Source organism: Gracilinanus agilis, chromosome 4 (genome assembly GCF_016433145.1).
Source record: "Gracilinanus agilis isolate LMUSP501 chromosome 4, AgileGrace, whole genome shotgun sequence".
NCBI classification, from domain to species: domain Eukaryota; kingdom Metazoa; phylum Chordata; class Mammalia; order Didelphimorphia; family Didelphidae; genus Gracilinanus; species Gracilinanus agilis.
The window spans coordinates 444,691,456-444,717,188 of record NC_058133.1 but is presented as its reverse complement, the minus strand read 5'-3'; the positions used below and the strand labels follow the sequence as shown (position 1 = coordinate 444,717,188).

The following is a 25,733-nucleotide window of genomic DNA, read 5'->3' as shown; positions in this document are numbered from 1 at the left end:
AAGAGACATCCCTTTCAAGGGCTAAGTCCTTTAGCTATGCCATAATTATTACCCCCACTTAAATTTTCCAGGGATTTCTTCCCATAATTAATCTCTTTCCCTCATGTCTCCAAAATTTACTTCTTTGCATGTAATACATATATGTATATATATATATATATATATGATGCAAAAAAGTATTTCCTTAAAATGACTGTTCCTTTAACTGCTAGCCATTCTGCCTTTTGCAAAATTGATGATAACATAATATAATTGGAAGGATTCTTAGGTATTGACTCACCAAGTATCCCACTCAATTCTAGAATACACTTTTTAATCTTTCTTGAAGTATAGGGATGACAGGAATTGAGGATGACAACTAGATTGCTAAGTTAACTGGGAAGTTCATGGTACCCTCAGTACTAAAAGGAAATTTTAGATTGGTGGGTGATTAAAGGAAACATAATGAATTAAGTTTTATACATATTGAGTTTAAGATAATCTACTCAACATTCATTTTGAGCTATTTGAAAAGCAATTGGATATTTAAGAATGAAGTTTTCAACAGAGAGGTTAGAGTAGGTGTATTACACTGAAAAGATCCATGAATTTATATTTGAGTGACCTGGATTTAAATCCTGTTTCTACCAATTACCAATAATATGCAAGGCAAGGGACAAGTTGCTCTGAGACTCAGTGTTCTCTCTGAAAGAGGTCTAATCATATGCTTTCTAACTCATAAGGCATTTTTTCATGAATACACATTGAAATAGAATACAATTTTAGTTTCGTAATCATCAATATCATTATGGCTTATTGTATTTTTACATTAAGTGGAGCACAATATCTTTTAAATATAAGGGTACAGTATCCAACCTCACCTTAATTAATGTAAACATGGAATATCTACTTTAGGAACAACTGTTGATTCTATCTGTTATTATTTTATGATCTCTTTTATTCCCTTGATTCCTCCTGGGACTTTAATCTTCCAATTACCTTCCCCTTCCCCTTTCATATAGTTTCTGTAATGCATTTTTGGCCCACATTTTTGAAAATATAGTGTTTTTCAAAAAGTTTCCATGTCCATCTCAAAAGTTTAAGAATTTATACCCAATGATTTCATATGAAAAACATGAAAAAGCCATATTCTGCATTTTTTCTTTAGGGGTTGATATTATACACTTTAAATATATTAGGTGTATACAATATATATCACAGGAAGATTTGGGCCAAAGTCCATGCAAAGATTTGGTGGCAGTACTGAATGGTTTGGAATCTGCATCATTGGGAGGATACTTCCACAGAATCTTTGATCACAGATCTCTTTGAGTATAGTGGGATATATGAAAGAGGACAAATTGGTTAACTAGTCACCAGACTCTAATGAATTAAACAGTCCAGAACAGAGCTTTAAAATGTTGAAATAGTGCTTCAGATTATTATTTTTCCAAATAGTAATAATTAATTGACATAGCTATCATGTTCTTAGAGTATTAGATTTGTCTCAAATATATTCTATATTCTATCAAAATGAGTTTTAGAAGGAGAACTAATACATGTTATGACATCTACGTTAGAGGGTCTACCATATATGGAGACTTGTTTGTGGTAGTAATGGGCAATTCTCAGAAATTATACAATTTGACAGAAATAAAATAAGAATAATATATGATTATCCTGTTGACCTCTTTACATTTCTCATAGTCTTAGAGAGACATGTGACATAAACCATTTCTTTCTGGTAATAAATACCATACAAGAAACCCACATATAAATATAGTTCATTTTCTGACTTTTCAAAAAAGTATGATCTTTTCTAAGGTGTATTACAGTAAAATTTTATCAAAAGGATAAACTGAGGCAGATCTCTATGCAAGATAACATTTATTAGTAGGATCATGCTACCTATCAACAAATGAGCCTGTGTCTTGTTTCCAATAAGCCAAAGATGCCAGGCAAACAAACAGTCCCCTTTTTATAAGGTTTGGGAAATACAGAACCAAGAGAAGAGCAAGATAGATGAAATGATGGGATTGGTTATATAATGATTGGTTACAGAGCTGAGGAACGAGGAACAACATGATTTATTGGAAGTTTAGCAACTGGGGCTAGCAACAGCCCTCCTCCCTTTTCCATGAAACTAAGAAGGACTTTATTATTGGAGTTCAAGTGCAAGATAACAGCTCAAACTTTTGGACAGCAAACCAAACATCCTTGAAGGATAACTTGGTAATTAAAGATGCTGGCCCATTCCTTTTCTTTCTCATACAAACATAATATATGTACAGATATACATACAGTTCTTTGCATATAAATGAGAAAACATTGGCTGGAATATAAAGATAATTGTAATGACTAATACCTGAGAAGATGAAAATTGATCCTGTATCATTTTCTTATTGATTCTGTGAGTAAATGATTTTGTTCTGTACTGCTTTATTTGTCTATAACTGCTCATGGTTCTTTGATTCTGTAAAATTCGGATAATAATACTTGTAGGAGAAGACACAGGTCATTACACGTATCAAATGAGATAATGTGTACTCTGCAATCTTAAAGGGAAAGATAAGTGTTAACTATTGCTATTTGAATCCTGATTCTAACTTTTGTTTGAAATATTCACATCATCAAATTTCCAAAACCTATTATCCATGCTTTTATAAAGAAAAGCATTAATGACAACATTGAACACTATAATACTACTGTGAAATATTCCTGTAAAATAACTTTTTTCTTGACAATTTATTTAATTCCTATTCCTTTGATATAATCATTCAACCATTTTTAAAATTCACATAATCAAATATTTCATCACATTTTCATTTTATTCACAAAGACGTAATAGGACGTTGTTGAATATCTCACAGAAATCTAGATAAACTATGTCGACTATATTCCTTTGATGTTCCTGTCCAGACAGAATATGTGATCATTTTGACATGATTTGTTCTCTCTGAACCCAGGCTGCCTCATAACATTCCCTCATCCCTGCCCAAGTGCTCACAAATTATCTTTTTTTTAATTTCAGAGATGGAATACTTTCTTTTTTTATTTGCATTTATTTATTTTCATTTATTTATTTATTCAGGCTCTCCCTCCCTAACCTACCCTATATAAGACATCATCCAGCAAAATATATAATTATGTCTTAAATGATAAGCTATCTTTTAAATAATTACAGTATTATTGATTATGTCTATTATTAGCAATTTAAGCCTTGTTTGCTTACCTATGTTATGAATTGTTTACTCTCTTCCTCCTTTTGAAAACAAAACTCCTACTCATCTCCTGTTGCAATGGTCAATGTTCTCCATTTTTTCTCAATCTAGAGAAGATATCTCTGGAACTGAAATTGATTATAAATAGAAGCCTTTGCAATAAATGTTTTAAATGTTCTTCAGGTGGACTGATAGCAGTGGAATGAAATCCCTGCATAATGGAATCTGAATGTCAGGGGCTCTCACTGGACATTAGGGGCTTGTGTATATTTCTTATTTCACTTGCCAGCTCCACCCAATCATATTGCCTGGGCCCTTCAAGTTCTGAAGTAACTTGCAATCAGATCTCTATCCCTATTTCATGTAACTTCATAGGATACTTACTCTTTATATCTTCACTCCCTCTGTTTTAAGAGTTCTGTCTCCTGCTCAATGTTTCTAGGAGACTGGTATGAGCACGCAGCTCTGTCTGCTATTTTCCCTCAAAGTTTATGCTTTCCTAAATGGCTGGGTAATGTTAATCAAATGTCCCAGCCTATTCCCCAACAGAGCACCTGTCAAAAGATTTGTAATCTATTCTACCCAGTTATAGTCTGTAGATTTAAATGGTTAAATACAAAACCCTAAGGTACTGAGTTTAGACATGAGTATCATAAAATATTACATTCATTTAATGTTTTTTTCTAATTTTTATGTAAATTTTGCCCATGTTCCAATGAAATGGGCAATTTTTACTTTACTGCTTTCTCCTGAAAAATTCCCTTTTCTTCATTCTTACTCCTCTCATCCTTTTCCTTCCATTTTTTTGCTTAACTTCTTGAGGAAGTACAGTGACGTAGGCACCTATATCCATAAATCTATTCCAGTTTTGTTAAAAAGTTTTGGGGTTTTTCCCCCTTTTCTTAAAATAACCCTAAATCTCATCTTTTAAACTTTTACATTGTTTCTAATTTTTCCTCCTGCTGTCATATAAAAGTGGTCTTATTCCTATTCATATTATATTTCTAAAGTAATTGAAGAAGGCTATTTTCCTCTAAAATCAGCATCCTCAAATCTTTTTTTCTTTATCCTAAAACATAGCCAGTTCCTACTCTTGGCAAATACCTTTTAATCTTTAGTAGATCTTTTTATAATTGCTGCCAGCATTATTACAATAGCAAAACTAAGGAGAACAAGATGAAGAATGCATTGACTTGATTATCTCAATTGTTATATTTTTTTTCTTTAAATTTTCCCCTCCTTTTTCATTTGCTTCTTCTAGTATGACTTTCTAACACTCTCTCAATGATTAGTAAATAGAGTGTTTGAGGTTCCTGGGGAATGGGACTATAATAATGATATTTGTCTCCAGTAGAAGTTAATTACACATTAATTTGGCACTTAGGACACCACCTTACATCACAAAATGCATGAATATGTACATGATTACAAACTCCACTAGCAATGATTATGTTATAACTTATTATTTACTTAATACCAGCACATGTCATTCATATAGTTGCTATAAAATAAAACTTGTTAATGAGTAGGGGGAGAATATAAACACATTGAGAGTGCATGATTTACCAAGCAATGCATAAGAATAATATCAAAAATTATCATTAATTAAAAAGAATTCTTTTTCCTATTACTTCAAATACAGAGCAAATTCTTTTAAACTGGAAAAATCCTTATATTCCTCATTCTTATATTACAATATATCAATCAACATGCAAAGTGCCTAATATGTGGTAGGCATCTAAATAGACATTCAAGATATAAATCTTCCATGAACTCATATTATAATAGGTTAAGCAGTATGTAAATATATTAGACTGTGCAAAACATGTACATGTTAATTAGAGGGATGAGCTGTAGAGAAATGGAAAATCAGAAAGGAAAAAAAACCCAGTAGGTTTGTGGACCAGTGGATATAGTACTAGACCTGGAATCAAGAAGACCTGAGTTCATATCCAGGCTCAAGTACTATCTGTGACCCTGGGCCAGTAGTTACTTAACCTCTTTTGCCTCAGTTTTCCCTTCTGAGGAATGGAAATAATAATAGCAGCTATCACTTAAAATTGTTGTGAGGCTCATAATAATTGTTAACAATTAGCATAATGCCTGGCACCATAGTGCTACATAAATGTTAGCTTTATTATTAATTCTTATTATTGCTATTATTTAGAAGATGAAATTAAAGTTACTTTGAAGGATGAAAGCAAAGAATAATAGTGAAAATATTTTAGACAGCTAATACCCTACATTCCTAGCTATATAAATTAAATAAGGTAACTTACCTTTGAAGTTTTTCAATATATCTCTCACCTTTTTAATTCATTTCATTTTTATTCATTTCCATTTTTATTGTTGTTGCATATTTATTTTTTCCCTTCTGATTTCCCATAATGGTCAAAATAGGGAATTATTTCTGATAGAGAAGTAACATGGCATAATAATTTGAACAAGAATACTTTGGTTGAAATTCCAGATTAATTCATTATTTATGTGGCCATGGTCAAGTTATTTGAAGTCTCTCATCCTAAATTTACTCATCTATAAAATGGGAACTATAAAACTTATACTATCAACTTAAGTGTTTATTATGAAACTCAAATGAGATCATGCCAGTAAAGAACACTATTTAAGGGATATGTTATTATATTAGTTGTTATTTATACCTGTGTCGTATCCACAAGTCATCATGTTAGTTCCTCAGGGAACAGTACTACTTAATGTTCAAGTTACTTTGGGTGTAAGATTCTTATAGTCATAGCCCACTAGCCCCCATTAGTATGTTTCTTTTTTAATAATTAGCTAACTAATTTAATAATTAGATTTAGTTAGAAAGACATATAGAGATTTCCTTCATAAACCTAGCAAATATTTCTTTCAACATATACATCAGATTATTGGGAAGAATGGACACATCCATAGAATACACTCTTAGAGAATCACAAATATAGAGAACACATGTGGCCAAATCAACACATGCCTTTACTGAAAGACTCTCATGTCATTTCTCTTCTCATGATTGACTCAGATTATTCCTTCTAGGACATAGTGTCTTTGTTGTGTAGGAAACCATAATTGGCTTTTATCTATTACCAAGACTCATATTTCTTAAGACTGTCTCTTACTTGTCTTTTTTTTGGCTGGCTTCTTTCTGGGTTCAGTAGCTCCTACTAGTCATACTAGTGTAGTAGTTCCACTAAAAGATGCCAAAGGCCAATGTGAGTGGGTCAGTTAACAATTTTAGTTCTCAGTTTCCTCATATGTAAAATTAGAACATCGGATGAATTAAACTCTGAGGTCCCATGTAGATTTAGATCAGTGATTCCCAAAGTGGGCGCCACCGCCTCCTGGTGGGTATTGCAGCAATCCAGTGGGGTGATGATGGCCACAGGTACATTTGGGGGCAGTGAATAACTGTACGGAGGCAGTGATAGTATGTGACAGGGGGCACTAAGTAATATTTTTTCTAGAAAGGGGGCAGTAGGCCAAGAAAGTTTGGGAACCACTGCTCTAAATAAATGATTGCATGTATACATTATTTTGGAATATTCTTAAGCTGTTAAGGAACTTTGAAAATACATGTAACAAGATAAAAACATGAAAAACATTTCTAAAATGTATTCACATGATTTGGAAATTTATACTATATTGAAAATTAAAAATAACTAGAAATGATTATGATTTTCTTAATTCAAAGGAAAAGTTGACTTAAAATGAACAAATCTTACCAATGAAAAGAAGTAAATATGTATACATTGTTACCCAGTGCCAGATTACTCTAAATGTTTATTATCAAATGAAAAATTATTACTTATATATGTGATGGAGATCTAATGCATAAAATTACTATTTCAACCCTCCAATATAATTGCTTCAAGAGAAAGAATCTCCTATGCTTTACTTTTAGATTGAAGAAAGAGAAGAGTACATTGCAAACATGGGACAAAATGAGTACAAATATTATCTCAGAAATTAAATTGTCCTCATGGAATCAAAAGATTTGGGTTTGAGTGTCAGTTCTTCAGTTAAATGGCTATGGACCTGAGAAAATGACTAAATTCCTCTGAGCCCTATTCCCCGATCTATAAAATGGTGATAATAATAATTATACTACATACCTATCTGGATTATTGCCAGCATCAAATGATAATGTGTATTTCAATGTGACTAAAGCAATATATAAAGATAAATGAGCATCATTGTAAAATTGTAAGGAGGTAGGTAACCACTGTCAACTTTATATGAAACTTTTAGTTATAGCATCTCTTGAAGATCATCTATTAAATTACAATGTTGATATCAATAAAACTATTTAAAATTTATAATAGAAATAAAAGGAGTGAAGGGAATACACAAATGAAATTAGAATCTTTAATATCACTCACTAAGCCACACATGTTTGTTAAATGCTGCTGCATGTGCCAGTCACTAGGAATATAAATTAAAAAGCTGAAAAAGCCCTTCCTTTCAAAGAGCTTGCATTATAAAGTAAATATAAAGTTTTGTTTGTTGTTAATTGGGCTTAGATTGGGCTCTGAGACATTTTTATTTTCTTATACTTCAATATGTACAATAGACTAAAGAGAAAATTTTATTTCAAGATTGTTACAAATCATATAGCAAGAAATGAATTTACAAGAATGAATATGTGAGACTTGCATATCATTAAATAACATTATGGATGTAAATATTTATCTGTGAGTGTGTGCATATAAATATACTGTGCACATTCTTATTTACCTTCCACCAACCATGTACACATAAATAAATTACATATAATTGAATAAATGTATATTTAAACTATGTAAAAATAATGAGGTAGTATGAATTTCAAGTTTCATAAAATAAAAAAAATATTTCATATAAAAGCCACCTTCCAATTTTATTTACAATAAGGATATACATTTTATTATAAAAGCTAATTTAAAATAGAACCATCCTTTTTCTTAATCTAAGCAATAATTCTATATGTCCTTTCATTTTAATTTGAGTAATTGTAAACTAAAGTCAATGGTTTAATATTCTGATCTTTGTAAAAAGCAGTAGCTATCTACCCATATTAAGTAGTTTGTAGTTGTATTCTCAGAATTTCTGGTGGGTGGTTGAGGGTTGGGTGACAGTAAAAGAAATGGAATAAATAAATCTGTGGTCAAGTTTTAATGATTTAATAAATAGAGGGAAACAATTCCTTAATATAATGCTTTATATATTATGTTAAATGAAATGCTTAAGTTTTGCTAAGCATAATTTACAAGTTATCTCTTTAGCACATTTTCTTTCCTCACTTTCTTGTCTTCTCCACAGAATGGAAGAGTCCCATGTGTTTTTAAAATGTATCATAACATCTATAAAATAGGTATAGCGATCCATGCATAAACAAGTGTGTATATTTATGTGTACTTTTGCCTGTTCTCATAACATATATACCCATGCAAGAATTTAAAATAATTTGTTGTTGCTTAATCCTATATCACTCTCCTTGATTCAATTTGGGGTTTTCTTTTTTTGATGTTCTTTTTTTTTCTTGTTTATACATGGTTTATTCTTTGATTTAATTGATTAACTTAATGCAGAGTCCAGGTAAGCATCACTCATACATAAATAAGGAAACTGAGTACAGGAAAAAGAAAGCTTTCTTTTTACCCCCAAAGTACACACAGTGGCACTCAGGGCTAGAGTTTAGGTCTTTTGGCTCTCATTCAGTACTCTGCATAGTATGCTATTAGGTTAGGCCACCCAGCAAAAGTCTTTCCTGCTCTAGGAAAAGATGGATAGTTAGATGTTGATGTTGATGATGATGATGATGATGATGTGGATGATGTCACTGATATCGTTGATGTTAATGATGTTGATGTTGATGCTGCTGCTGCTGATTGAATTTGGAGTTGGAGGTTTTCCTTCCATTTGAACCTTTCTGACCTTTCACACTGTAATGATTAAAATTTTTTTGGAGACTGTCTCCAATCTCTTTCACTCTTCCATTGTATTGGTCTCCCCCCACCTCCCCCTTGCTCTTCTTTATGTAATATAAAATTATCCTATTTTATTTATTTTCCCATTTCTCTTAGTATTATACTTTTTTATCCCGTGTGTGTGTGTGTGTGTGTGTGTGTATTTCATCTTATACAGTTTGTCACTGTTCCCTCTAAGTATACTTCTAGCTACCCTGATGGTAATAACAATTTTTAAGAGTTACCAATATCATCTTTTCTTATAGGAATACAAATCATTTGAACTTATTGGATCCCTTAAAAATGTTGTTTTTTTTCCTTTCTTAATTACCTTTGAGTGATTCTTTTGAGTTCTGTATCTGGGCATAAAATTTTCTTTGTATTCAAGTCTTTTCTTTATGAATGCTTGGAAGTCTTCTATTTTATTAAATGATCATACTTTCCCTTGCAAGAATATAGTCAGTTTTACTGGGTAATTGATTCTTGGTTGAAGACCTAATTCTCTTATCTCCTAGAATATCATATTCCATACCTTCCATTCCTTCAGTGTGTATGCAGTCAGGTCCTGTGTTATCCTAACTGTAGTTTCATGATATCTGAATAGTTTCTTCTTAGCAGCTTTTAGTATCTTTTCCTTGGTCTGGTAGTTCTTTAATTTGGCTATAGTATTCCTGGGCATTGTCAATTGGGGATTACATGTAGGAGGTGTTCTGTGGACTCTTTCAATCTCCACTTTTCTCTCTTCTTCAAGAATGTTAGGGCAGTTTTCTTGAATAACTTCCTGTAGAATGATGTCCAGACTTTTACTTTTGTTATGATTTTCTGGTAGTCCAATAATTCTTAAATTGTGTCTTCTGGATCTATTTTCTATACCTGTAATTTTATCATTGAGGTGTTTCATATTTTTCTCAATTTTTTTATTCTTTTAATTTTCTTTTATAGACTCTTGATCCCTTGTGAAGTCATTTGTTTCTAGTTGTTGGATTATAATTTTTAAAGACGGAATTTCATCCCTGGCTTTTTGGTCATCCTTCTCCTTCTGGTTGGTTTTTCTTTATAGGTCATCTTTCACTTTGTTTGCCTTGTTTTCAAGCTGGTCAATTCTGGCTTTCAAGACACAATTTTCTTGTTTTAGCTCATGTGCCTCTGTTTCCAGATGAATTTTGCTTTTTAATTTCTTTTCCCAATTGTCTTCAGCCTCTCTTAGTTTTTTTAGTTGAGTTTTGAGTTTTTCCAAAGCCTGCATCCAGTTCATTGGAGTTCTGTGTTTTTCCTTCATGTTCCTTGGTCCTCCTCTGTTTCATTCACTCTTTGTTCATTACCTAGATCAAGGCTGTCAATTGTAATTACATTTTTCTTTTTCTGTTGTTTACTCATATTTTCCCCTTCTTTCCCCCTTGTCATTGGCTGTAATCTTGCTCCTCTGATTATTTGCTGGATCAGTGGGTTTGGGCTATTCTGTTCTGAAAGGGATTCTTCTCTGCTCTGCTAATTGACTAGATTAGTCTGATGGAGTATTAATGGCCTGAAGGTCAGATCTTCCCCAACTGGTAGCAGAAGCTGTAGGTGTAGGTGAAGGTGTGGAAGCTGAAAGGAGCTGTGCCTCCTGCCTGTTATAAAGGTATTCTGTCACAGTTGCAGCCTTTGACCTGGGATCTGAGTCAGTAGGATTCTTAGAGGGACTCTCAGCACAGTAGCTGGGGTGAAAGGTGTTGGATATTTAGCTTCTCTGCCCTCTGAAAGCTTCTTATCTTTCCTTTTAATAAACTAAATCAAGCTGATGCAGAGCTGATCTATGGAGTTGGATGTGTCCTGAGGCTAAAACCTCTAAGAACAGAAGCCCTAGACCCTAGATTCTGGAGTGGTTTGCCATTTGCTTGTGCAGCTCATTTTGTAAATGAGGAATTCAGGCAAATATGGTTAAGTGACTTGCCCAGGGTCACACAGCTAGTAAGTGTTTGAGGCTGGATTTGAATTCATAAAAATGTCTTCCTGTTTCCAAACTCAGTGTTCTATCCACTGTGCCACTTACCTAACCTTGAAAGCAATTAAATAACCTTATTTTTAAATTGTGACAAAGAATATATAAAATAATGTTGTAGTCATTACATTAAGTCCCATTTCTTTTTTCATGAGTTTCTTGTTTCATTTAGAGATCCCAGCAAGATTTTAAACCAAGCAGTCAAATATACTGTCATGAATTCCACCAGTGTAAGCATGGTGACCAGAATCTATCAAAAGGAAATTTTGCTAATATGTAAAACAGAATTAAATAGAATTTTACAACCTCGAATTCATTTGTAGCCTACACAGTCCCTATGGAGTTTTACAATGAAGACTGCCTGTTCCTTGAGGGTTACTCTTTTATAGAGTTCCCACTGCCAAGATCTCTACTCTTGTCTCTTAAGGACCTTTCTCATCTGCATTTCCTGACTATATAGCTGGCAACTTCTCTACATTTTTCCCCCATTGACCTCAGGTGCAGCCAAATTTCTGTGGCCTAGGAAAGTGTTCTCTAGCTCTCCTTTTGCAGCTGTCCTCCTCTGTGACATACATAATTATATATGATATCCCTTCATAGTTGTATTGTCATTAGCACCCACTTGGAAGCCCAGTACTTTTTGTACTTGTCTTTGGATCCTCTGCCTGTACCAGAGGGCCTGGAATGCACTACATGCTTAATAAATGTTTGTTGATTGGATGCTTAATTCCCAATATCCTGAGTCATAAAACAAAAGGCAGATTGTTCCACTGGCCTTGTTTTTGCTTTCTTGTGGCTTACCATTAGTAAAGGGAGAATATGGCATAAAAGCACATTGATTCGTGGTATCCTAGGAGTTTTTAATTATAGATATGGAAACTGAGCCCTAGTAACTTGTTCTGTTAGTAAGCAACAGATACTGGATTTCTGCCAAGGGTTCTCTGACTCTTATCTGACACTATTGCCCATGTTTGTCCATGTTTATTTTTATTTCATTCCCCCTCCATTTTAATTCTTCCATTTCTCCTTTTTTTGCTCTCACTTTTCATTTTTCCATTCTCTATCCTCTTTTTGCTCTCTCTCCCTTTCTTGTATCTTTCCTCTCTGTCACCCTTCTTCTGATATCTACCTTTCTCCAAAACACTGTTGCCTCAGTATAGTTATCTCATTTCTTCATGCAGGCTGTGATAATGTCTTACTTTATATTCATGGTAAATTAATAAAATATGTAGTAGATATTAGCAATCATTATGAACTGACTTATTCAAAGTGATGGAATACTTGAGGGCATTTTCCCACTTAATTCATGCATGCCAACTAATCTCATGCTAAGCCTTAGGTTCATATAGGGATGAGGCTCATACCATTAGTTTTGATGAATATTGAAAACGCTATGATCTTATTTCATTTGTAATCATAGATGTAGTTGACCTAATTGTAAGATCAAGTGCATCACAATGGAATCCAGTGTCTTACACATAGTAGGCTCTTAATAAATATTTGTTGAATTGTATTGATTACGTTTGAATACATTATATTTCTTAGACTATAATACTGTATATTCATGGTACCAACTACTAGTATTCTAAACTACTATAGAATGGCTGTTTAGATTTTAAACACTAATGAGTATCATTAAACCGTGTTTCTAAAATTTGATTTTGAACTCTGAAATTTTTCATTTAAAATTTATGTAGTTTACATAAATCTAAGGAAGTACAAGTAAAATTGGAAGAATGAGAAGTGAGTAGGTAATATTAGTGCATTAATGCTATTAGTAAATAGAAATTGAATGGCGATAATATAATTGAGTTTCCATGCAAGTTGGTATGGACTCAAAATGACAAAGTTCCAGAGTTGATTACCTAGTGTGTACTCAGTGACAGAGCTTTCCTAGATATTGGAAATAATTCTTTTATTTTGTTATTCTATTCATTTCCTATAGATGTAAACATTTTCCTGACTTTTCGTTCAACAATTCCAAAGGCAATTGAAGGTGGAGAAGCTGATTTTGAATAGTATAGGGACAAACATGGCTTCATGGAAATTAGCAATAAAACCTTAATTTACAGTGTGGCAAGACAAATAAGCTTTATACAAATGTTTATGATTGAAAAAAGTAAAACTATAACAAAAAAAATGCACAGTTCTGGGTCTGGACTTCAAAACTCTTCAAAACCTTCATCTAGCCTATCTTTCTAACATCATTACATTAGGATCCTCCTGAAATTCGTGCAACCTACTTATAGCTAAACTAGTCTTTCTGATGCTCTTTCACCATTCATCAACTCTCTAGACTTTATGCTTTTTCATGGACTCTTTCCTTCCCTCTACCTCTAGTTTCTTTCAAAACTCAGCTCGAGTGCTACCACTTACATGAGGTCCCATATCTGCTAGTAGCCTCAGAAATTCCACTGTATTTCCTGTGTATATATTTTATATTTATTTATATTATGCTTTATGTTTCATATCTCTTGCTATCATATAAACTTCTTGAGGGCAAGAATTTTTTTTGTCTTTGTATGGACAGATACTGCAAATATCCTGATACATAATAGATGCTTTATAACTTCTTATGTTTGATTGAATATAGATCATATAGAATCAGAAGGGGTGAGTGAACACAGTTAAAACTAGAACTTGGCTATAGCCCAATGATCTTTCCATTGCTTAAAGTGCTTTAGTCCTTGCTCCTACAATCGTTCATGTTCTCAGCTTTTGGTGATCCATGTTTCCATATTGCTAGTTTTTTTGGGTTTTGCAGTTTCTTAGTCCAATCTCACTGTCTTACATCTCTATCTCATTTCAGACTGACCTTGTTTATGGGCCTTGAATTGGCATTTCTCTGTCTAAGCTCATTGCTGTTAAGTCATGCTTGGATTAGCCTGTCTTTGGTGACACCATGTGCTTTGCATAATCTAGTTTGTCTCCTGGCAGTCTCAGTGTAATGATTAGGATTCTCTTTGACTAGGATTATGAGATTAAAGTCTATGACTCATAATGGATCTCAGTTCCTCTTTCCATTACATCTTGATTCTCATAACAGAAAGCAACTAGTTTCACTGCCCTTATTCTTGTTATTCTTGTGGCTTAACATTGATATGGGGAAACCCTAGCAATAAAACTTGGGTTCAAGTGTTGCATCTAACAATGACTGACCTCTTAACTATTTATTGCTCAAACTTTCTAAGACTATACATTATGGAGACAATAATGATATAGAAGGAGTGTCTAAAATGGAAAGCTTCCTATCTACCAATGGACTAACAGGTCAAGTCAAGATCCTAACTTTTTAAGCCAGATGCCAATCAGACAGTCAATAAGCATTTGTTAAGTACCAACAATGTTCCAGGCACTCTGGGAATGCGAGGAAAGGCAAAAGACAGTTCACACTTTCAAGGAGCTCAAAGTCAACATGTTAATATTGCCAAAACTATTTTCAAACAAGTGATATACAATATAAACTGGAGATGATCTACAGAGGAATGTCAGTAACATTAAAAGAGATTTGAAAAAAGAGGGAAAAACCTGAAAAAATTGTAATCAATACATTTTTTTAAAATCCAAAAACATATGTAGTGTTCCACTCTCATGATTTTTCAGTATTCATTTTTGGTTGTTTTCCCAAAATTACTCCTATTATTTACTTTGTAGTCATGTGTATTTTTTTTGTCATTGCCGTCAACATCACTGCATGGATTTGTTGTTTTTGTTTTGTTTTGTTTTGTTTTGGTCTGCTTACTTAAATTTTGAGTTCATATAAGTCTTCCCGTGTTCCTATTTTTAAGAACTGAAAAAATTTGATGCATGAATGGAAAATGTCTTGTTAAAAGAGAACCATTCAGGTTGTACTTTGCTTTATCAAATAACAATTTTACTTCATATTTTTAAAAAAATAGTAAATATTTAGAATTCTCTTAAACTTTCCATTGTTCAGTTAGCTGCATATTGCCAAAGATGTTGTCTACCATGAAATATTACTTGAGCAGTCAGCCTGTTCCTTACTAAATACCCTTATCAAATATGCCCTTGCCACATATGTAGATGATTCTCATAAAATTTTTATATAGATGAGAAAGCAGGCATAAAGGTCAGTAATTATTGATGTTCTCTTGGTGGCCCCCTTTCTGTATTAAATTCCATTTTTTTTACATTTTTGATATCTTCCTCCCCTTCAGAGAACTTGTGAATCAATCTCTTAATATCTTCACAATTATAATATCTATAGTCATCTCTTCTATATTCACTTAGTCTAGTCTAACTGACTTATCTCTTTTTTTCTATTCAGTGCTGTTTCTAAAACCTCTATATGTCTTACTACAATGTTAAAGTAAATAATTTGTAATGATGAAAACAAATATTATAAAAAAATCCCGAGTATGTCAAAAAAGTGTATATGTATACACATGCAGAAAGACTATTTCATATATGTATATGTAATATATATGAAAGAACATAAACATTACTTGTAGTTTTTAAAAGGTATTTAAATTAGCAGTTTTTTAAAATTGGTTGTGAGTGTGTAGGTCTCTGATTTTTTTAACCTTTCTGACATTTGTGAAAGATTTATATGGGCCAGAAGATTGAAAGGGTAAATCTGGTGGTATTTTCAAATTAGTCTTCTCTCAAGAGCATATCTCTGGCATCCCTGACTACCTCAAGACTACATCACTTTGTGATGGAAAAATGTTTGTAAATAGGATAATCAATCAAGAGCAGACATCCTTCTTTCCTCAACAGTGAATTTCATGGGGATTCTCTCATGTAGACAAGAGTAATGGTAAGAGCTGAGCTGCCTCTTTTGGTATTCATTTGATAACGCTATGTGAAAAACAATTATATTTTTCTAACAAAAGACTATGTAATATACATCCTCTTAGAAGCATAATAAAAGATTCTAAACTTCATGCCTTCTTCCTCTAGAAGCAGATGTGTTGAAGAAGTCTGCATTTTAAGTTAGCTGTAGTCATAAATATTTTATATACAGTATTTACCACTGAATTATATGTCTCCAAATTACCATTAAATACATGAGAAGGGAAAAACACCAGCAAAGCAAAGGGAAAAACACCAATCATGTTTGTAGCAAAAGAGAATAACTTACAGTTTGGTATTTGGGTTCATTATTTTGTGTGAGTATGCCTTTCACTGATCAGAGAGCAACATTTCCATGCTGTCCCAATAGAATCACGAAAGCTGAAGGTATCTTAGAATCAAGTCAAGTCAACAAGCATTTAAGTGCTTACTCTGAAACATCTAGGCTTAACAGTGTATAGAATGTTCTACCTGCACTTAGGATGTCCTGAGTTGAAATCCATCCATCTTTAAATGGTGATCCTAAGCAAGTCATAGCTTCAGGTTTCTTCAGCTTCCTCATAGGAATAGACAGATCATTATAGCACATAACTTTCCATGGTTATTCTGATGATAAAATAATACATTATTTATAAAGTGCTTAAAGTAAATAAACCCTAGCTATTATTATTTTTATTACCACTACCACTGCCTCTTCCATCACCATTACCTTGTTCATGGCATGGGCTTAGTGCTAAGGATACAGAGAAAGGCAAAAAAAGGAGGTCTTGTTCTCAAGTAGAAGAAGGGAAGACACTCTTTAAAGAACTTTACAAATAATATATCTTGATCCAGTTTTAAGCTTTAGTAGCTCAGAATTAGACTGAGATTTTTGAGAAATCCTGAATCCAGAATAAATTCTAGAGTCTCAGATGGAAACACACTCATAGTAGGGAGGAATGGGAAAGGATTCTTGTGAGGTATGCCTTTATTTGGGACTTGAAAGAAGCCAGAAGGTAGAGATGAGGGGAAAAGGAGAATTAAAGGTATGGTGGGGACAGGTAGTGAAAATTCCCAGAGTCATGAGATAGAGTGAGTGTATTATTCAAGAAAAAGCAGTTATGCCAGTGTATCACACAGTATATGAAGGGGAGTAAGTTGTAAGAAAACCAGAAAGTTGGGAAGTAAGAAGGTTATGAAGACTTTAAAAAGCAAGAGAAGATATTATATTGGGTTATTGGTGCTTATTGAATAAAGGGGTGTATATGTGTGTTTGCATGTGCATACATGAGTGTGTTTGTGTGTATATACTTGTACTTCTTAAGATTAAATAGATGACTGAATGGTGGATAGCCTGGAGTGAGGAGTAAAGGGGGATGTATACAACAGAAGTAATCAAGGTAGGAATTGAAACTGATTTTGTGTGAGGAGTTGAGGATGACATGTATAGGTTCTAAAGCTGGAAGGTTATTGCACCTTTGATATCAATAGAGAACTTAGGAAGGGGGAAGGGGAGATAATGGGTTCAATTTTCAACATATTCAGTATAAGATTTTTCTGGAACTGAAGTTCAAGAAAGAGGTTAGGGCTGAATACCTGAACAAAGCTATTTTGAAATCATCTGCATAAAGATGATTTATAATTGATACCAATAAAAACATTATAAAGGCACCAAGAAATCTCTTAATCTCTCCCTTTTCAATCAGTTGTGTAATGCTAAAGATGTGGTTTGCCATGGAAAAACCCTTGCCAAAATTTGACTCATTTATTATTAAATCTCTTGTCAAGTATGCCCTTGACATAAGTGTATATTTTTCTGTAAAAATTTAAATAGTATTTATAAAAGATTTTAGAGACTACCTTGCTCATTTTCATTTTACAGATAAGTAAACGAAGACTCAGAATGGTGAACTGAAATACCAAACTCTTATAGTCAGTAATCAAGTAGCTCAAGTAGAATACAGGTCCTATTATAGTTTCATGATGTTTCTCATTTTGTCAGTGGAGTTTTTATCATTACAGATCTTTTAACACAGAGAAACACTATATAAATATTAACTACTATAGCTAAATAACTAATTTAAATATGACTTTATATAAGTGGTTACATTTATCAATCTGAATAATTTTTATTCATTGAAAGCCAATTGACCATAGCAAAAATAAATTCTTTATTTTAGCATTTAAATTATCCTTTAATTCATACTTACTATGTGACTCTAAGAAAATTGCTTAATATCTCTGATTCTCAATTTCATCTTCTGTTTAATAGGAATGATATTTGGGGTCCCCATATTTGTAGTTTGGGGATTCAATTATTATGTCAGGAAGCAACCTTGAAATTTTTATACTATTATTCTTTCACCGGACAGTCTTAAAAATCTTAAGTCAAAAGGGAAAAAAATCTACCTTCAAATTACCATTATCCAACTAAGTAATTGTGAAATACCAAGTTTAAATAAAACTATCACTTACATAAATACATAGCTTTTTATTGCGACCAACACACTATTCAGACCTACATAAGATTTCATTTGTATCAGAAACTACAGATGTCTAAACTCTTTCAAAAGGAAATAAAAACAAAGCAAAAACAAAACAAAACATGTAATTAAGTCTTAAAATATTGACTGTGAGTAATCAGAGGTTATTAACTTTGTCAAAACTATTAAAGTCCTTCATTGGTAACACATGAACATAACTCTTCCTCACTCCAAGGGCATTCTTTTATTTACTATTTCATGGAACATTAGGAGATACCAGTAGATAAGAGACCTGTGGGAGCTGCTGAGTAAGAAATTCCCTCCCTCTCCCAATGTAGGCTGGTTCCTTCTCTAAATTTTGAGTATTAGGGAGCTACCTAAAGCATTGAGACAAATTTCCTTGTCCAGTATGTGTCAGAGGCAGGTATTGGCCTCCTGGCTTCATGGCACCAAGGCTGGATCTCTTTATTTTTTTTCTGAATGTTAGTATTATCAACATCACAACTATTGTATGAGCTTACATAATAACTTTCAATAACAAATAATTTGTTAACAGAAAAGCAAAGATGAACAAATTAAATCTTAATTACAAAACCTCAATTTTATTTTAATTTTGTTCTGAAAATTAAATCACTCTTTTTTTAGAAAAGTAAAAGGATTAGTCAGGAGGTGAAATACCCTAAGAAGATATGGCCTAGTCCATTATAGGAGGCATAATTTAAGACTCACCTAAAATGAAAAACTCTCCTGAACAGAATGATTACATGCCAAGGATAGTACATCATGAAAATAAAATGATTCTAATCTCCCTCCAAGATACCTTTGTTGGCATGAATTTGCCTGTCCTACATTCTCTAATTCTACTTTCCCTAAATTACTAATACCTCTTCCTATTAGTAAAGTCTATACATCTGCACATTCTAGCCATTTCAGAAATTGAATATTCTCGATATTCTTGAATATGTGGTATATTCTGTGAATGTATACTATCTCTTCAGAGGTCAATGATAAATTTTTTATTGAGTTAATGATTTGTGAAAGAAACAAAATGAAAAACAATTACAAAATCATTGCTAAATGTAACAAATTCATGGATAGGTATGTATATAGAATTACCTAACATAATCAAGCACAGTTCAATATTCCAGTGTCCCTTATTCTCTAATAAGGTTGCCCAATTTCTGGACCCTGGGCATCTGGAGACTAGAAGTGTAATTTCCCGATTTCAATGAAAATGCCTAATTCTTTTAGCAATTGCTGCCAGAACCCCTACTTTCTTCCTCACTTTTCAGAAGATCTGATATAGAATGAAGAATCAAGAACATTTCGTGACTTAGCCACCTGATAGCCTAAAAACCTCAGAATAAGTCCTCTTTCTGGCTCTTTCTAGTACTGCCTATCTTGTTTTAGTCGTGCTTCTGCTTGAAAGAGCTCTGTTCAGATGTGGATCAAGTGGGCTTTCATTCTACCATCTTCCTCCTGTCACCTAGGAATCCCTCCACTTTCTGACTAGAGATTTCAACCAGCTATAACTAGAGAAACCAAAATTAAAAAAAATAAAAACTGTCCCACTTTCTTTGACTCCCAACTTTGATTTTTATGACTTAGCACAGAGTTGTAGCCATGCAGCTCTGACCAATAAAGGAAAGAAAAACTGAAAGGAAGTTTTATAAAGTTAAAATATTTGTCACTGATTAAATTAGGCCAACATGAAATAGCAGTGGCCTAGAGAAGAGTTAATTTGGAAATATTATTTTTCAGCAAAGAAGATAAGGTTAAAAAAGTTATACAGCATTTTGGGATAAAATTTGGATCAAAAGACATTCTTTGCAAAATATTTTATTATAATTTTATAAATTCTTCTATTTTTGTTCACTCTGTTTTAGTTCATGCTAAAATCTTCCCAGGCTTTTCTGGAAGAAAAACAAACAAACCTCTTTCATCATTTCTTAAGTTTTATATCACATATATATTATATGTGATTCAGTCATTCTCCAATTTACAAACACCCCCTCATATTCCAATTCTTTGCCACCTCAAAAATAACTTCATATTTATCTGTATCCTTAGTTAAAGTATATTCATTATTTATGTGTTACTAATAAGCAATCAAGTTTTGACTACTTAATTGATAAGGTCAACTTCTTTTGGTTTACTGAAAGCATCCTTGTTACAACTAGTAGGACACCGGCTTGCAATGATGCTGTGTACTTTATTCTGTCCCCAAAGGCTTTTGATTTCTTCTGTTAGTTCACTGTATTTTAGAAGCCTTTAATTTCATGTAGATGATAGGTTATGAATATTTAATATGTGACATCTAAGTAAAAAACATTGTGCTTAAGTTTCTGTGGGTCAATACTAGTCAGGTGATGGTGACCAATATTACATTCTGTAGTAATAATGATTTACTTATAGTACAGTTGATTGGTCTAATTCTTGAGGATATTTTGAAACCTCTACTTACTGACTGTGACAGACAGATAGTTTGTGCTGTATAATTCTAGGCACTAGATTATACTTTGCTAGGTATTTGGCACATGTTACATTTTTACAGCTTTTTTTGAGATGCATTGCAGTTTCCACTGTTAAGTTGAAAATCTTTAAAGATGGCCCTTATATAATTTCTGGTGGCAGTGACCTGGTTCTGAATTGCCATTAAAATTCTATTCCTAAAAACAGAAAAACAAACCCACACAATTCAATAATTTATTAGAATTGTTTCCTGATTTTAAGTAGATGTTACCCATGAATGGTCTTTTGATTCCATTCTTGCATCTTAACTATTTCACAGGCTTCATTTGCAGTTAAACTACTCTGGGTTACCAATACAATGGCATATGTGTTATTATCAGCCTTTACTATTTCTCAGAGAAGAGATATAGTCTTGTTCCAAAAATATTTCTTTAGTTCTATGACCTGGCTATCATATTCTCTAAGAATTTCAATCACTTTCTTTTTTGTGAGGATATACCAATCTTTCTAAAGTTGCTTTAGGACGATGACGTATTTCACTAATATTGCCTATTTTTCAGGATACTTTGCTGTTGTGTCATCATTCTTTTAAGAGTGCCAAATATGGATATTAAATGCGATATGTATAAATGTTATTTTCTTTAACCATGTTTTTTTTCCAGCTTAGCTTTAAAACCATTGTAGAAACCTCCTCATGGGTTTCTTTTCCCACTCCTACTCAGAGTTACAGGTTTGACTAGGTTCTCAAAGAGTAGCCAAGTACTATTTTCAGTACTCTAGCTATAGGAAACCCTGAGGTAATTTTTCCCTCTTATTATTATCACTTAAGAGCCCTAAGGATTGTACTTCCCATTGACAATCAGCCTGACTTGGCAATTAAAAAAAAAGCTTAACAGAGAAGGCAGCCCCAAAACAGTAGTTACAGATTATACAATCATTTCAATCGTGTCTGCCTCTTCATGACCCCATTTGGGCTTTTCTTGCCAAGATACCTTAATGGTTTTCCATTACCTTCTCCAACTCATTTTAGTGATAAGGGGACTGAGGCAACAGGGTGAAGTGACTTGCCCAGGGTCACACAACTAGTGTCTGAGGTTGGATTTGAACTCAGGTGTCCCCAGGTCCCCTATTACTCTATCTACTATGCCACCTAGTTGCCTTATATATCCCCCTAAAATGGAATCACTTGCATATATAAAGTTCTTAAGTACAATGAGCTCAAACTTGAAATGCAAAGAAAGTGAGGCATATACATAGAGAACATAAATGACCAAGCAATACCTAACAACTTCTTCTTTCCCCCCCCCCTTAATAGAGTCTTCCTGAATTTCTCTTTACATGAAGCTTTTGCTGGTGTTTCAGAGTTTAATGCCTTTGTGATGTCTATAGCCAGAATTCTTTTCAGGTTTATGAGGTCTCACTCCTTGAAGCTGCTTCTTTTTGTGTCTTATTCTTCTGCATCTGTTTCCCTCATGTGTCTACAATGTTCCTCTTTTTGTTACCAAAAAAAATTGTCCTGTGAGCAAATATTTACCTTCAGATTGCCTATCTACTGTCAACTGGATGCCTTGACTCCTATTGAATTATTGTGGAGGGAAAAGAAAACACAAATACAAAGAGATATAGTGACAGATAAAGAGACAAAGACAAACAGAAAGAGAGATTAAAAGATACATAAACTCTTTACTTCTGATGCTAAGAGCAGTTTTATTTTAGGAGCTGCTTAGACAGAGCTCTTCCACCACTAGATTAGATGGGATTCTTGCATTTCTAAACTCACCACTAGACTGACTGTGATTTTATACACAAACCCAGTGGGCAGAACTGATCCTTTCAGGAAATCTCATTCCTTTTCTTCTTCCAAAGAGTTTAACATTTTGCAAATTAATTTTTATCAATTTAATCACTATTAAATTAATATTAATAATAAATTAAATCACTATTACCATAATTAATAAACTGTAGTATTTATACATTAAAAACTTCATCAGGTCCCTTATTGTTATTGTTTTTGTTGCTGCTTTTATATTTTAGCAGAAAACAATCTTTAGTGCACAAACCATGACATCAAAAGATGTGGAAAGTTTTTAAAGTTTATTTTTTTATTATTTTTTAATTTTAAAATTAAAAAAAAATTTACTTTTTAGAAAAATTATTTCCATGGTTAAATGATTCATGTTCTTGCTCTCCCCCCTCAAAACCCCACCCCCAAGTAGCCGACACACATTTCCACTGGTTTCTTCCTGTGTCATCGCATCAAGACCTATTTCCATATTGTTGATAATTGTTCTAGGGTGGTCATTAAGAGTCTACATCTTAATCGTGTCCGCATCAACTCATGTGTTCAAGCAATTGTTTTTCTTCTGTGTTTACACTTTTGTAGTTCTTCCTCTGAATGTGGGTAGCTTTCTTTCCCATAAATCCCTCAGAGCTGTCCTGGGTCATTGTATTGCTGCTGGTACAGAGGTCCATTACATTCAATTTTACCACAGTGTATCAGTCTCTGTGTATAGAGTTCTTCTGGCTCTGCTCCTTTCGCTCTGCATCAGTTCCCGGAGGTCTCTCCAGTTCACATGGAATTCATCAAGTTCTTTATTCCTTTGAACTCAGTAGTATTCCATTACCAACAGATACCACAATTTGTTCAGCCATTCCCCAACTGAAGGGCATTCCCTCATTTTCCAATTTTTTGCAACCACAAAGAGCACGGCTATAAATATTTTTGTACAGGTCTTTTTCCTTATTATCTCTTTGGGGTATAAACCAAGCAGTGCTATGGCTGGATCAAAAGGCAGGCATTCTTTTAGCACTGTCATTGTAGCCAATCTGCTGGGTGTGAGGTGATACCTCAGAGTTGTTTTGATTTGCATTTCTCTAATTATTAGAGATTTAGAACACTTTCTCATGTGCTTATTGATAGTTTTGATTTCTTTATCTGAATATTGCCTGTTCATATCCCTTGCCCATTTATCGATTGAAGAATGGCTTGATTTTTTGTACAATTAATTTTGCTCTTTGTATATTTGAGTAATTAGACCTTTGTCAGAGTTTTTTGTTATAAAGATTTTTTCCAGTTTGTTGTTTCCCTTCTGATTTTACTTGTATTGCTTTTCTGTACAAAAAATTTTAATTTAATGTAATCGAAATTATTTATTTTACATTTTGTAATTTTTTCTAACTCTTGCTTGGTTTTAAAATCTTTCCTTTCCCAGAGATCTGACAAGTGTACTATTCTGTGTTTGCCTAATTTTCTTATAGTTTCCTTCTTTATATTCAAGTCATTCACTCACTCTGAATTTATCTTCGTCCCTAAAGTTGGGCTCTTTGAGTTTATCATAGACTGTCTTGCTGACATCACTTACCCCAAGTCTATTCCACTGATCCTCCCTTCTCTCTCTTAGCCAGTACCATATTGTTTTGATACATCTGGTCCCTTAGTTGATTGATTTAACAATGGAATCTGGGCCTTTAGTTTAACCTTACTTAATCTCTTATTTAATTATTGTCTTCTCTTTGATAACTATATATTCAGTCTGTTTTACTTTGAGGACATCACAAGTTTTGTAATTGCTTGCCTTCATTCACTGATGCATATGGTCTCTAGATTCAAATTCCAAACCTTAATCCCTAAATTCCTTTGTTATAGGTTAAAATTTTTAAATTTATAAAATCATTTTTTAATTTTTTTTAAATTTTGAATATTCTTCCATATTTACTTTGTTTTACTCATGTTCTTTCCCTCTTCCCCAAATTCCCACTCAACCCCTTCCCCCTGGAGCTGACTCACAATTTCACTGGGTTTTACATGTATCATTTATTAAGACTTAATTCCATATTATTGATAGTTGGACTAGTTATCATTTAGTATCTACATCCCCAATAATATCCCCATCAGCCCATGTGTTCAAGCAGTTGTTTTTCTTCTGTTTCTATTTCCACAGTTCTTCTGAATGTGGCTAGTTTTCTTTCTCATAATTGCCTCAGCCTTGCTCTGGATCCTTGCATTGCTGCTATTAGAGAAGTCCGTTATGTTCGATCGTACCACAGTGTACCCATCTCTATATGCAATGTTCTCCTGGTTCTGCTCCTTTCACTCTGCATCAATTCCTGGAGGTCTTTCCAGTTCACATGGAATTCCTCCAGTTCATTATTTTTTTGAGCACAATAGTATTCAATCACCAATAGATACCACAATTTGTTCAGCCATTCCCCTACTGAAGGCCATACACTAATTTTCCAGTTTTTTGCAACCACAAAGAGCGCGGCTATAAATATTTTTGTACAAATCTTTTTCCTTATTATCTCTTTGGGGTATAAACCAAGCAGTGCTATGGCTGGATCAAAAGACAGTCTTTTAAAGCCTTTTTGGCATAGTTCCAAATTGCTATCCAGAATGGTTGGATCAATTCACAACTCTACCAGCAATGCATTAATGTCCCAGTTTTTCCACATCCCCTCCAACATTCCCCATTTTCCTTTGCTGTGTCATGTTAGCTAATCTGCTAGGTGTGAGGTGGTACCTCAAAGTTGCTTTGATTTGCATTTCTCTAATTATTAGAGATGTAGAACACTTTTTCATGTGTTTGTTGATAGTTTTGTTTTCTTTATCTGAAAATTGCCTGTTCATGTCCCTTGCCCATTTATCAATTGGGGAATGGCTTGATCTTTTTGTACAATTGATTTGCTCCTTATATATTTGAGTAATTAGACCTTTGTCCGAGTTTTTTGTTACAAAGATTTTTTCCCAATTTTTTGCTTCTCTTCTAATTTTGGCTGCATTGGTTTTATTTGTACAAAACCTTTTTAGTTAAATGTAATCAAAATTATTTATTTTACATTTTGTAATTTTTTCTAACTC

At 33.2% G+C, this 25,733-nt stretch overlaps 1 protein-coding gene across 1 annotated transcript in view; it reads left to right on the top strand.

Moving 5' to 3' along the window:
- Positions 1 to 25,733, top strand: part of DPYD (dihydropyrimidine dehydrogenase) — a 974,103-nt gene that overhangs the window by 170,908 nt on the left and 777,462 nt on the right. The window lies entirely within an intron of this gene.